We start from the raw sequence: 9,500 nt of genomic DNA on the forward strand, positions 1-9,500 counted from the left end.
TTGTAAGGAAAGGGAATGTCAGATAAGTTGTGGGCTATACCTTGGACCACACAGTAGAAATGCCAGAATTAAGTCTGAAACCTGAAATTCAATTTAAGTAAACTTTTCCCTCATACCGCAACTTCCAGCTAAGTTTTATCTCCTACATTCTGACCTCCAGTGGCGGGGCTTTGTTTGTTTCACTGTGATTTTCATGAAACATGAATTGTCACAATTATTTAATTCTGTTGAGCTAGTAAAAACCAAAAAATCCTCCTGTCCCTCTAGTTTTACCAAATCTGTCTGGATACTGATTGTATCATTAGTTGCATTACTGATTGCTTCAGCTCAATGTCATCTCTAAACTTGATAAATGAGGCACACATTCCCTTTGATAAGAATTTTTCCTCCAACGACCACAAGTCTGTGACCTTCAGATATTGTGGCACGACATCACTAAATAGCCCATTGTGTACAAACCTGGCCCTTGGATGCAGACAGCCCTGAGTTTGCACACCAGAATATGATAAAATACTTATTTCAAAAGTGACTTCAAAATTAACTGGAATAAGAAATATAATGTAAATATTCAAAAATGGTTGTTCAGATTTTTTATTTTTTTGATGCCTGATTTTATTATTCAATTTCTCTTTTCAATTTAAAGTGGTCTTCAGTGGCTGGGAAGGCTGGCCTCCCAAGACCAGAGTCAGTTCGGGCTGGTTGTTGTTGGAAGGGGGTTCGGTTGGGGGACTTGGATGGGAGCAGGGAGACCCCTGCTCTGCCGGTGGTCCTGGGGGGAGAAGACAACTGCACTTCATAGAGCCTGGGGTATGGTGGGAAGGGCCTGAGACAGGAGCAGGAAGTTGGGGAGAGGGGACCCACCTCAGTGCCCAGTTTCATTCTCTCCTAATGTTTTCCCACTGGTGGCATTCTCTGCAGTCTTGGAAGCTTTCTTTTCTTTTTCTTTTTCTGGGTTTTCCAACTAGCAGAACTCTGGAGGAGGGCCTTTAGCTCTGCATCCTGAACCTTCATCTCAGACTTGTAAAGGTCAAGCTCAGAGGGACCACTGGTTATCTGCATGAGCAGAACTGTCAATTTAAATTGGGCAACAAATTCGCCCTCCTTCTCATAAAGAACACTAAATGGTTGTAGCAGTTCATGTGTGGCACACTCCACCACACTCATCTCAGCCTTCTTCTCATCTTCAAATGCTCTTAAAGTAAATGGCATGGCATCAAAACACCTTTTGACGTCACTAAAGAAGGCACATGAAGTTTTCATTTTCAGGCCATACTGTTTAGAGGGATCTCGTTTGTAAATTGTGGTTCTCCGTCCTGCATCCTTGGCCTTGCTACCCATAGCATATACTTCATGTACCTCAAATTCAGCTTTCTCCTGGTCCTTTTTCTGCTGGTCTCTGGGATTCTGGGAAACGGTTTTCTCTCCATCAATGACATGCTGCTTCAATCGGTGTGACAGCATGCCTTCTATTGATGTGCAATTAAATGAATGGGCAACTTCTGTCATTTGTGTGTTCTGGTTTCCAGGTTTGACCAGGTGTAGGGCAGCTTCAGCACAAAGGTGAGCTACCTTAATGACATCTGCTTTCCTCCCTGTGACTTCTGCTTTCCTCCCTGTTATTTGGGTCCCCTGAGCTAGGTCAACCACAAAAGTATGAGCCGCGTTAGCGATGAAGCCATTCACATGGATGTCAGTTTTTACCAAGTCACCTTCCTTGAGAATATAGTCATGGTCGCTCTTCAAAGGGGACAAGTGACATACACAGTTATTTACTGACATGCTGGTGGGACAGGCACCAGCAGAAAGGCATCTTTCTTGAAAAATTTCCCTGTCTCTTCCATAATCATGGCATCACCATTCTCACACAAGCTCCGCATTGACACACCAGAGCAGGATGCTTCTACCAAAGACCGACTGCCCGGTTGGTGATGTCTCCCCCCATCTTATACTTGATCACGAACAGGTCCTCAGCCATAGTTTGCTCCTGCTGCTTGTCCTCGCCCGACATCTTCCCGCCACCACTACCACTGCAGCCTTGTTCCCCCCGCCCCCAGCCTCTGTTTCCCTCCTTAGCCACAGGCTGTGGCCAGAGCTCCTTCGATTGAATTCACCAGGGGAGCGCGAGCGAAAGCGCTAGCAACCAAAGGAGCGGGCGGGGGGGCAAAAGGGACAAGGTGCCTGTTTAGATTTTTGAAGGTAGTTGGTAAGATGTAACCAAATTAAGGTGTATTTGTATAGCTTGGAGCAGAAAACAACTTTTTTCTCAAAGTATTTAAAACTATGGAATGCAAAAGCTATATAGTGATTACATTACATTAGTTATAAGAATCCTCCTCTAAAGGGGCCAAATTTCACTCCCTTTCACGTTAAAGAATAACATCTGCAATTTATTGAATTGATGTTGATAATTAGTATTTCAATTAGATATCATTTATTTAAAGAATTTTTTAAATTATATGAGATTACAATATTTAAATCCTTGGACTCAATATCTGAGTCAAGGAAACTCATTTGTGTATATATGTGATGGGGTGTGGTAAATTCTATCTTGGGTATTATTATACCTTTAATCTCATCTCATGTTGGTGACATGTGGCTCTAGGTAATTCTTTTATATTGTCTCAGTCATGGGATCTCATAATCTAACATATATATGTAAAATATTATTTTTTAACATTATTGATTGATTGTGTGTGTGTGTGTGCGTGTGTGTGTGTGTGTGTTTGGGGAAAGAGACAGTGACATTGATTTTTTTTCCCCTGAGATATGAAGTTGCTATCTTACTGAGAAAGTTACATTTGAAACTTCATGTAACTTTTCCATATTTATATTAAATCTATGTGTTTGGATAATGTCTTGAAAAAAGGATAATAAAAATACTATGAAAATATTGGTTCAATATTTTATCGTCCAGATCTATTAATTAATGATGGATAACTGTTAAGATTTGTTTGCTTAGAAGAGACTATAATTTTAAGTAGAGTCAAAGGGAAATTTATTACTGAGACTAATGTTGCCGATATTTATAGAAAAAAATCAAGGCTAAGAGTCCCAATATCTCCATTGCCATTTGCTGAATGATTTAACAACCACACTTATATAAATTTACGTACTCCAGTAAATAACTTTGCACCAGAAGAAGCTACTAGTAATATTTTATTTTTTCGGTAGAGATCTTTTCATTCTTATAATTCATCTTGACTAGAACTGTAGACACAACAAACACCATGGGCAGAGCTGTGAAAGCCAAATGCAACTGTTGATTCAATGCACCTGCTATTTAAAACTTTCTGAATTAGTAAAACTAACTTGCTGTATTTTGAAATTACAGTATTTGTTGTCTGACATTAAATTTTTGAACTTGCCACAGTGCACTTACATTGGCAGCACTGTACAAACAGCTCTGTAAGGTTTCATAAGCTTTGTGTATTAGTGTCTCACAGCTGTGTGCGTGTTGACATGTTGTGGTGTCTTGCTGAGTGGCGTTCATTATTGTTGTTGCGTGTTTTTGAGTGTCATCGCAAGAACGTCTGAGCTTGAATTAGAGAAACAAACAAACATTAAATTTCTTGTTAAACTTGGCAAGAGTGGAAGTGAAATTAGGGACATGATAGCCCATGTTTACAGAGATAATGTCATGAAGAAACAGTGTACAAATGGATCAAATGTTTGTCTGAGGGGAGAGAACATGTCACTGATGAAGAAAGTTCAGAGCGGCCAGTAACGAGCAGAACTGACAAAAACATTGCAAAACTTCGTCGAATTGTGCGCCAAAATCATCAGCCAACTGTGAAAAGCATAGCAGACCAAGTAAACATCCATAGAGAAACAGTTAGGAAAATATGAACTGAAAATCTTGGCATGAGAAAGGTGTGTCCCAAAGAAGCAAAAATGGTCCCGAAGGAGCTCACTGATAAACAAAAGCAAAGGAGAGTAAAAGTATGCCAAGACCTTGGATGCCAAGTATGGCAAGATGATGTTTTGGACCGTGTTATCACTGGTGATGAAATATGGGTGTACCAATAGGCCCCTGAAACAAAGCGTCAAGTGCACAATGATAGTCAGCCAATTCTCCACAACTAAAAAAGTTCTGTCCAAATCAAGAGTCAAAACGATGTTGCTAAGCTTTTTTTTTTTTTTTAATTAGTTTCAGGTGTACAAAACAATGCAATAGTTAGACATTTCACCCCTCACAAAGTGATAACCCCTCTCCCCCAATCTATTGCCGCTCTGACATCATATATATCTATTACAATTCCATTGACTCTATTCCTTATTCTATACTCCATATCCGTGACTATAGATATAGATATAGATATAGATATAGATATAGATATAGATATAGATATAGATATAGATATAGATATATAAAACTATAGTTGACATACAATATTATTCAGCTTCAGCTTCAGGTGTATAGTGCAGTGGTCAAGCATTTACACCATCCATGAAGTGGTCTCCATAATAAGACATGTACTCATCTGACACCGTACAAAATCTTTATGACATTATTGACTATATTCCCCAAAATGTTTTCCATATCCCCGTGGCAATATTGTAGTTACCACTTTATGCTGTCTAATCCCTTCCCCTTCTCCATCATCCCCACCCCCTACCTTCTAGCAACCATCAATTTTTTCTCTATATCTCTGAGACTATTTCTGTTTACTTTGCTCTTTTATTCAGTTCTTTAGATTCCACATATAAGTGAGATCATATGGTATTTGTCTTTCTCTGTCTGACTTATTTCACTCAGCATAATGTTCTCTAGGTCCATCCATGTCATTGCAAATGGTAAGATTTCATTCTTCTTTATAGCCGAGTAATACTCCATTGTATAAATGTATCACAGTTTCTTAATCCAGTCATCTACCAATGGGCATTTTGGTTGTTTCCATGTCTTGGTTATTATGAATAGGGCTGCAATAAACATAGGGGTGCATACATTTTTTTCATATTAGCATCTTGAATTTCTCTGGATAGATACCTAAGAGTGGAATTGCTGGGTCATAAGGTAGTTCCATTTCCAGTTTTTTGAGATATCTCCATACTGACTTCCACAGTGGCTTCACCAATCTGCAATCCCACCAACCGTGCACCAGTGTTCCCTTTTCTCCACAACCTTGTCATTGTTAACCTTTTTTGATAGCAGAGGGATTATTCATTATGAATGTGTACCAACTGGACAAACAGTCAACCAAGTTCACTATTTGGAAGTGTTGAAAAGGCTGCATGAAAAAGTTAGACGAAAATGACCTGCACTTTTCTCCAATAATTCATGGCTCTTGCATCACAATAGTGCACCCACTCACACTGCACTGTCTGAGGGAGTTTTCAGCCAGTAAACAAATAAGTGTATTATATACCCTCCCTATTCACCTGATCTTGCCCCCAATGACTTCTTTCTTTACCTGAAGATAAAGGAAATATTGAAAGGAAAACATTTTGATGACATTCAGGACATCAAGGGTGATACGACAACAGTTCTCATGGCCATTCCAGAAAGTTTCAAAATTGCTTTGAAGTGTGGACTATGCACTGGCATCAATGTCTAGCTTCCCAAGGGGAGTACTTAAATGGTGACCATAGTGATATTCAGCAATGAGGTATGCAGCCCTTTTTCTAGGATGAGTTCATGAATGTAATTGTCAGACTTCACAATCTAGCTACCTAATAATAAGTTTCGTTTTCAAAAATTTTAAGAGAACCCAGTTTGTTAGAATAACAATTGCTTCCACTTTTCTCATTTTTAATAACTATTTTCATTATGGCCCATCTGCAGTTATGTTATCAGAGTGGTTCCAGTAGGCAATAGCACTGAGTGAGTGAGTCCTTGGGTTATATAGTCATGGATATGGAATGAAGGAGAGCATCATTCTGACAAAACAGCCCCTTGTTTTTGTAAACATCAAAATAAAGCTTAGGCTAACAGTAATTTTCCCCTTGCACATATATAGAATTGTTTCTCACAATGCTATCTGATAGACATTCACATTTTCAAATAAAATAATTCACTGAAAGATTAGGGAGAAAAGGTGTTTAGAAGGGCACAAAACAAAGAAAAACAAAACAAACATCAAAGGAAATGTTCATTCTAGTTTGAAATTTCAGCAAATGCTAAGAATGTCTCAAATACATCGGAAAACAATGTATGAAAATTAACCAGTCACAATGTGAGATCTGATGTGAAACAAGCAAAAATAACCCATTGGAACAAAAACAAATTTAATTCTTTATCTATATCTATATCTATATCATCTATTCTATACCTATATCTACAGAGGGTGCCAAAAAATATATACACATTTTAAGAAAGGAAAAAAACTGTGTTAAAATTATAATGCTCAATATATACCGATAACAAAAGATGAATGCAAGTCATGTGTATACATTTTTTGGCACCCCTGGTATATCTATATATCTATATAATCTATCTATATCTATCTATATCATCTATATCTATATGACATATATCCTTGAATGTCATATATATCAGATACATGTGTGCAAATATTTCTATGTATACATACATTTGAAAATCTCCATATACACACATATACACATATATTTGAAAAGTAACAATTACTCTAAGGTTTAAAAACAGTACCTCCAGGAAGTGAGAAGTACAATCTGCTCTACCTTCCTCCTACATGGTTTTTAAGCTTTCAGTTTATAGGACGTAACCTAGAAGCATTTAGATCAGGCAGTCTTTTATGCTTAGAAAGGCAAGCTCTGTGATGATATTGATTGATTTCAAGGGCATATTAGAGATGAAGCCAAGTCTCTGGAGAGTGGTTGCCATCACCTTGACCTTGGGTCAGTGTTAGATCACTGACCTTTGAACCTAAGACCTATCTACCAAATTCTGATATCTTCCATGCCACCCAAGCAAGTCAGCAGGGGACACATATCGATGTGGCTCTTGCCAAATCAGAATTGACTGGCCAGTAGGAAGCCTGCAAGCAGCGGGAAATGTGGGTTAAAGTATGTCAATAATGTTTCAGAAGAACGATTTCTCCCAAGAATTGCAGCTGTTGGAATGTTTTGACATTTATTCGGTAGAGAAATGCAGCATGTTTTGTGAAGCACTTCAAGAGAGCTGCTGCTAACTGCTGTGGTATATTGATCTTTCTGTTAAATTGCATGGGCACACTTGGGAGATCATTGAGATTCAGGCAACAGGACAGAAAGGATCGGCTGCACCCGATGGTCACTAATGGTAATTGGTTTCGATCCTTGCACTTGAAGAAGCCATGATTTACTTCGTGCGCTGATAAATTGTAGACACTAAATATTTTGAAAAGAAAAAAATACAATGTTTTTTAGCATTTGCAAGATACCACCCTAATTCTTGTATGATATATATATATATATATATATATATATATATATATATATATATATTTCAGCAATGTGAAAATATATCAAGTCATATTGTTTAAAATTCTGATTTTCTTGCTGGTGTTGCTATTCTTTAATTATATTATTTGTTTGCTCACTGGTTTGTTTCTCAACTTAATTATAAATGAATTTAAGGCAGTCTTCTCTGTGTATTTTCAGTTAAATTTTGTTTTATAGTTATAAAATAAATATAGCCTTATGGTGGGGAAATTTTTTTTTTAAAAAAAGAGTACCTAAAAGCATAAAGTTAGAAAACAAATGACCTCTTCTCCATTCATTCATGTACATTTTCCAAGATTTTATTATAGATTTTTTTAAACTTATTTTAACACACATGCTTTCATGTAAACACATATAACAATATAATTCATTACTTGAGTGATTATATGGTAAATAATAATATAGTGCTCACTTTGGATCAATATTTAAATTACTGCTACATTTTTGTTTTTGTTTTTTCAGTTGGCAAAAGAAATTTCAAATATATCCAGATATTCTGATATTCTGAATTCTTTCACTAGTTTGTTTAGAGCACATTCCCAAAAATGTAGTCATTTCGATCTTAATATTGTTACATTTCATTTTCAAATGATTGCACCATTTTCTATTGAGTTTTTTAAGGCCTATTCCTTAATTTTTCCTGTCCATCTTTATGATCCTAAGATAATAACTAAATTTTGAATTACTTTATAATCTCTATGATAATTTGGGTATTGCAATATAGAATAAATGTTAAAGTTAATTGAAGATAGAATTAATGGAATTACAAACTTTGTAAATCAATGAAAAATTGTAAATTTCATTCACATTACGTTATCAAGTTGATTTGTACTGTGTAGTCCCATTCATGTTCTAGAGTTCATAATAATTCAATAACAAATAAAAGTCCCCTGTTATCTAAACTAGGTTTAAATTTTGATTCAAGGTCTAGTTCTTCAACTCACAGATGGATGAGACAAAGATCTTCCTGAGTAGAAGCATAGAAAAGGAGAGAAAACTTCTATTGGCTATTAAACTTGAGGATATTTTGCAGCTTGCATTACACAGGAAATCCCTTCCACATTAATGGAACTCCATTCATGAGGAGTAGAGTACTGGGTCCATTGTGTTAAAATGTAAAATATGCACTATAGACCCTTGGGAGACTTTTGACCATGAATGGAAATAACATTATCATTTCTTTGAAATCTCATTTACAGTTTCTGGAAGAAGACAATGGTTCATGAGAGCCACAAGCAGGAGCCATAGGTGGCAGACTCTGTGACTCTTTCCATTGGGGTAGTTTGCAGGGAACCTGCCTCACAGATTCCTGACAATGTATTTCAATCTTCTTTTCTGGAGGGAACAGCAAGGGTAGAGATAAGGGGATTATCCTTTCTGTCCTCCCATTCACAGGATCACATCTAAATTTGACAATAAATGTGCTAATTAGAGCTAATTACTCTCATGGACACTGGTCTAGTAAGACCCAACAGATACCACCAATTCATTCAAATAAGAAAGTATTTTGTTGCAGGCTATGGATTCATATATTTCAACTGTTTACCTGAAAGAAAGAGAAAAAAAAAAACATATTTCCAAATCTTCTCATAATTTCTAATACCTGCTTCTTTGTGTTTTGACAGAAGGTTTAAAATAAAATAGTTTCTGGTTGATTTTCTAATTGCATCAATGAAGAAAAGTAATTTTCTCCCACAGCAATGGATTAATAAGAAAGCAGCATGAAACCAACTATGATACTAGATGGGATACCAACTTCCTCTTTTTTTAATATTTCACATTCAGTTCTCTCCAGTAGTTTTCACATTCCCCGATATTTCCCACAGAATTATGTGTACTATGTAGCACTCCTTCTACTAGACATTTTCTGACCCTTAGCTTCCAGGTGTCTTCCTGAATCATATACAGAGTGTACACAAAAAATGTATACACATTTTAAGAAAGGAAAACTGTATTAAAATTGTAATACTCAATACATACTGATAACAAAAGATGAATACAAGTCACGTTTGACTTCTGAAATTACAAGAAGTTCCCAAAGTGGTTACCATCAGCATCCAGACACTTTTGATTATGGTGAATGACTGCTTGAGCAACGT

At 36.6% G+C, this 9,500-nt stretch overlaps 1 pseudogene; it reads right to left on the minus strand.

Moving 5' to 3' along the window:
* Positions 1-862: 862 nt before the first annotated feature.
* Positions 863-2,008, minus strand: LOC109459388 (proliferation-associated protein 2G4 pseudogene; annotated as a pseudogene).
* Positions 2,009-9,500: the final 7,492 nt, after the last annotated feature.

The sequence above is a fragment of the Rhinolophus sinicus genome, chromosome 2, assembly GCF_057876585.1.
Source record: "Rhinolophus sinicus isolate RSI-liver-muscle chromosome 2, RSI-T2T, whole genome shotgun sequence".
Taxonomy (NCBI): Eukaryota; Metazoa; Chordata; class Mammalia; order Chiroptera; family Rhinolophidae; genus Rhinolophus; species Rhinolophus sinicus.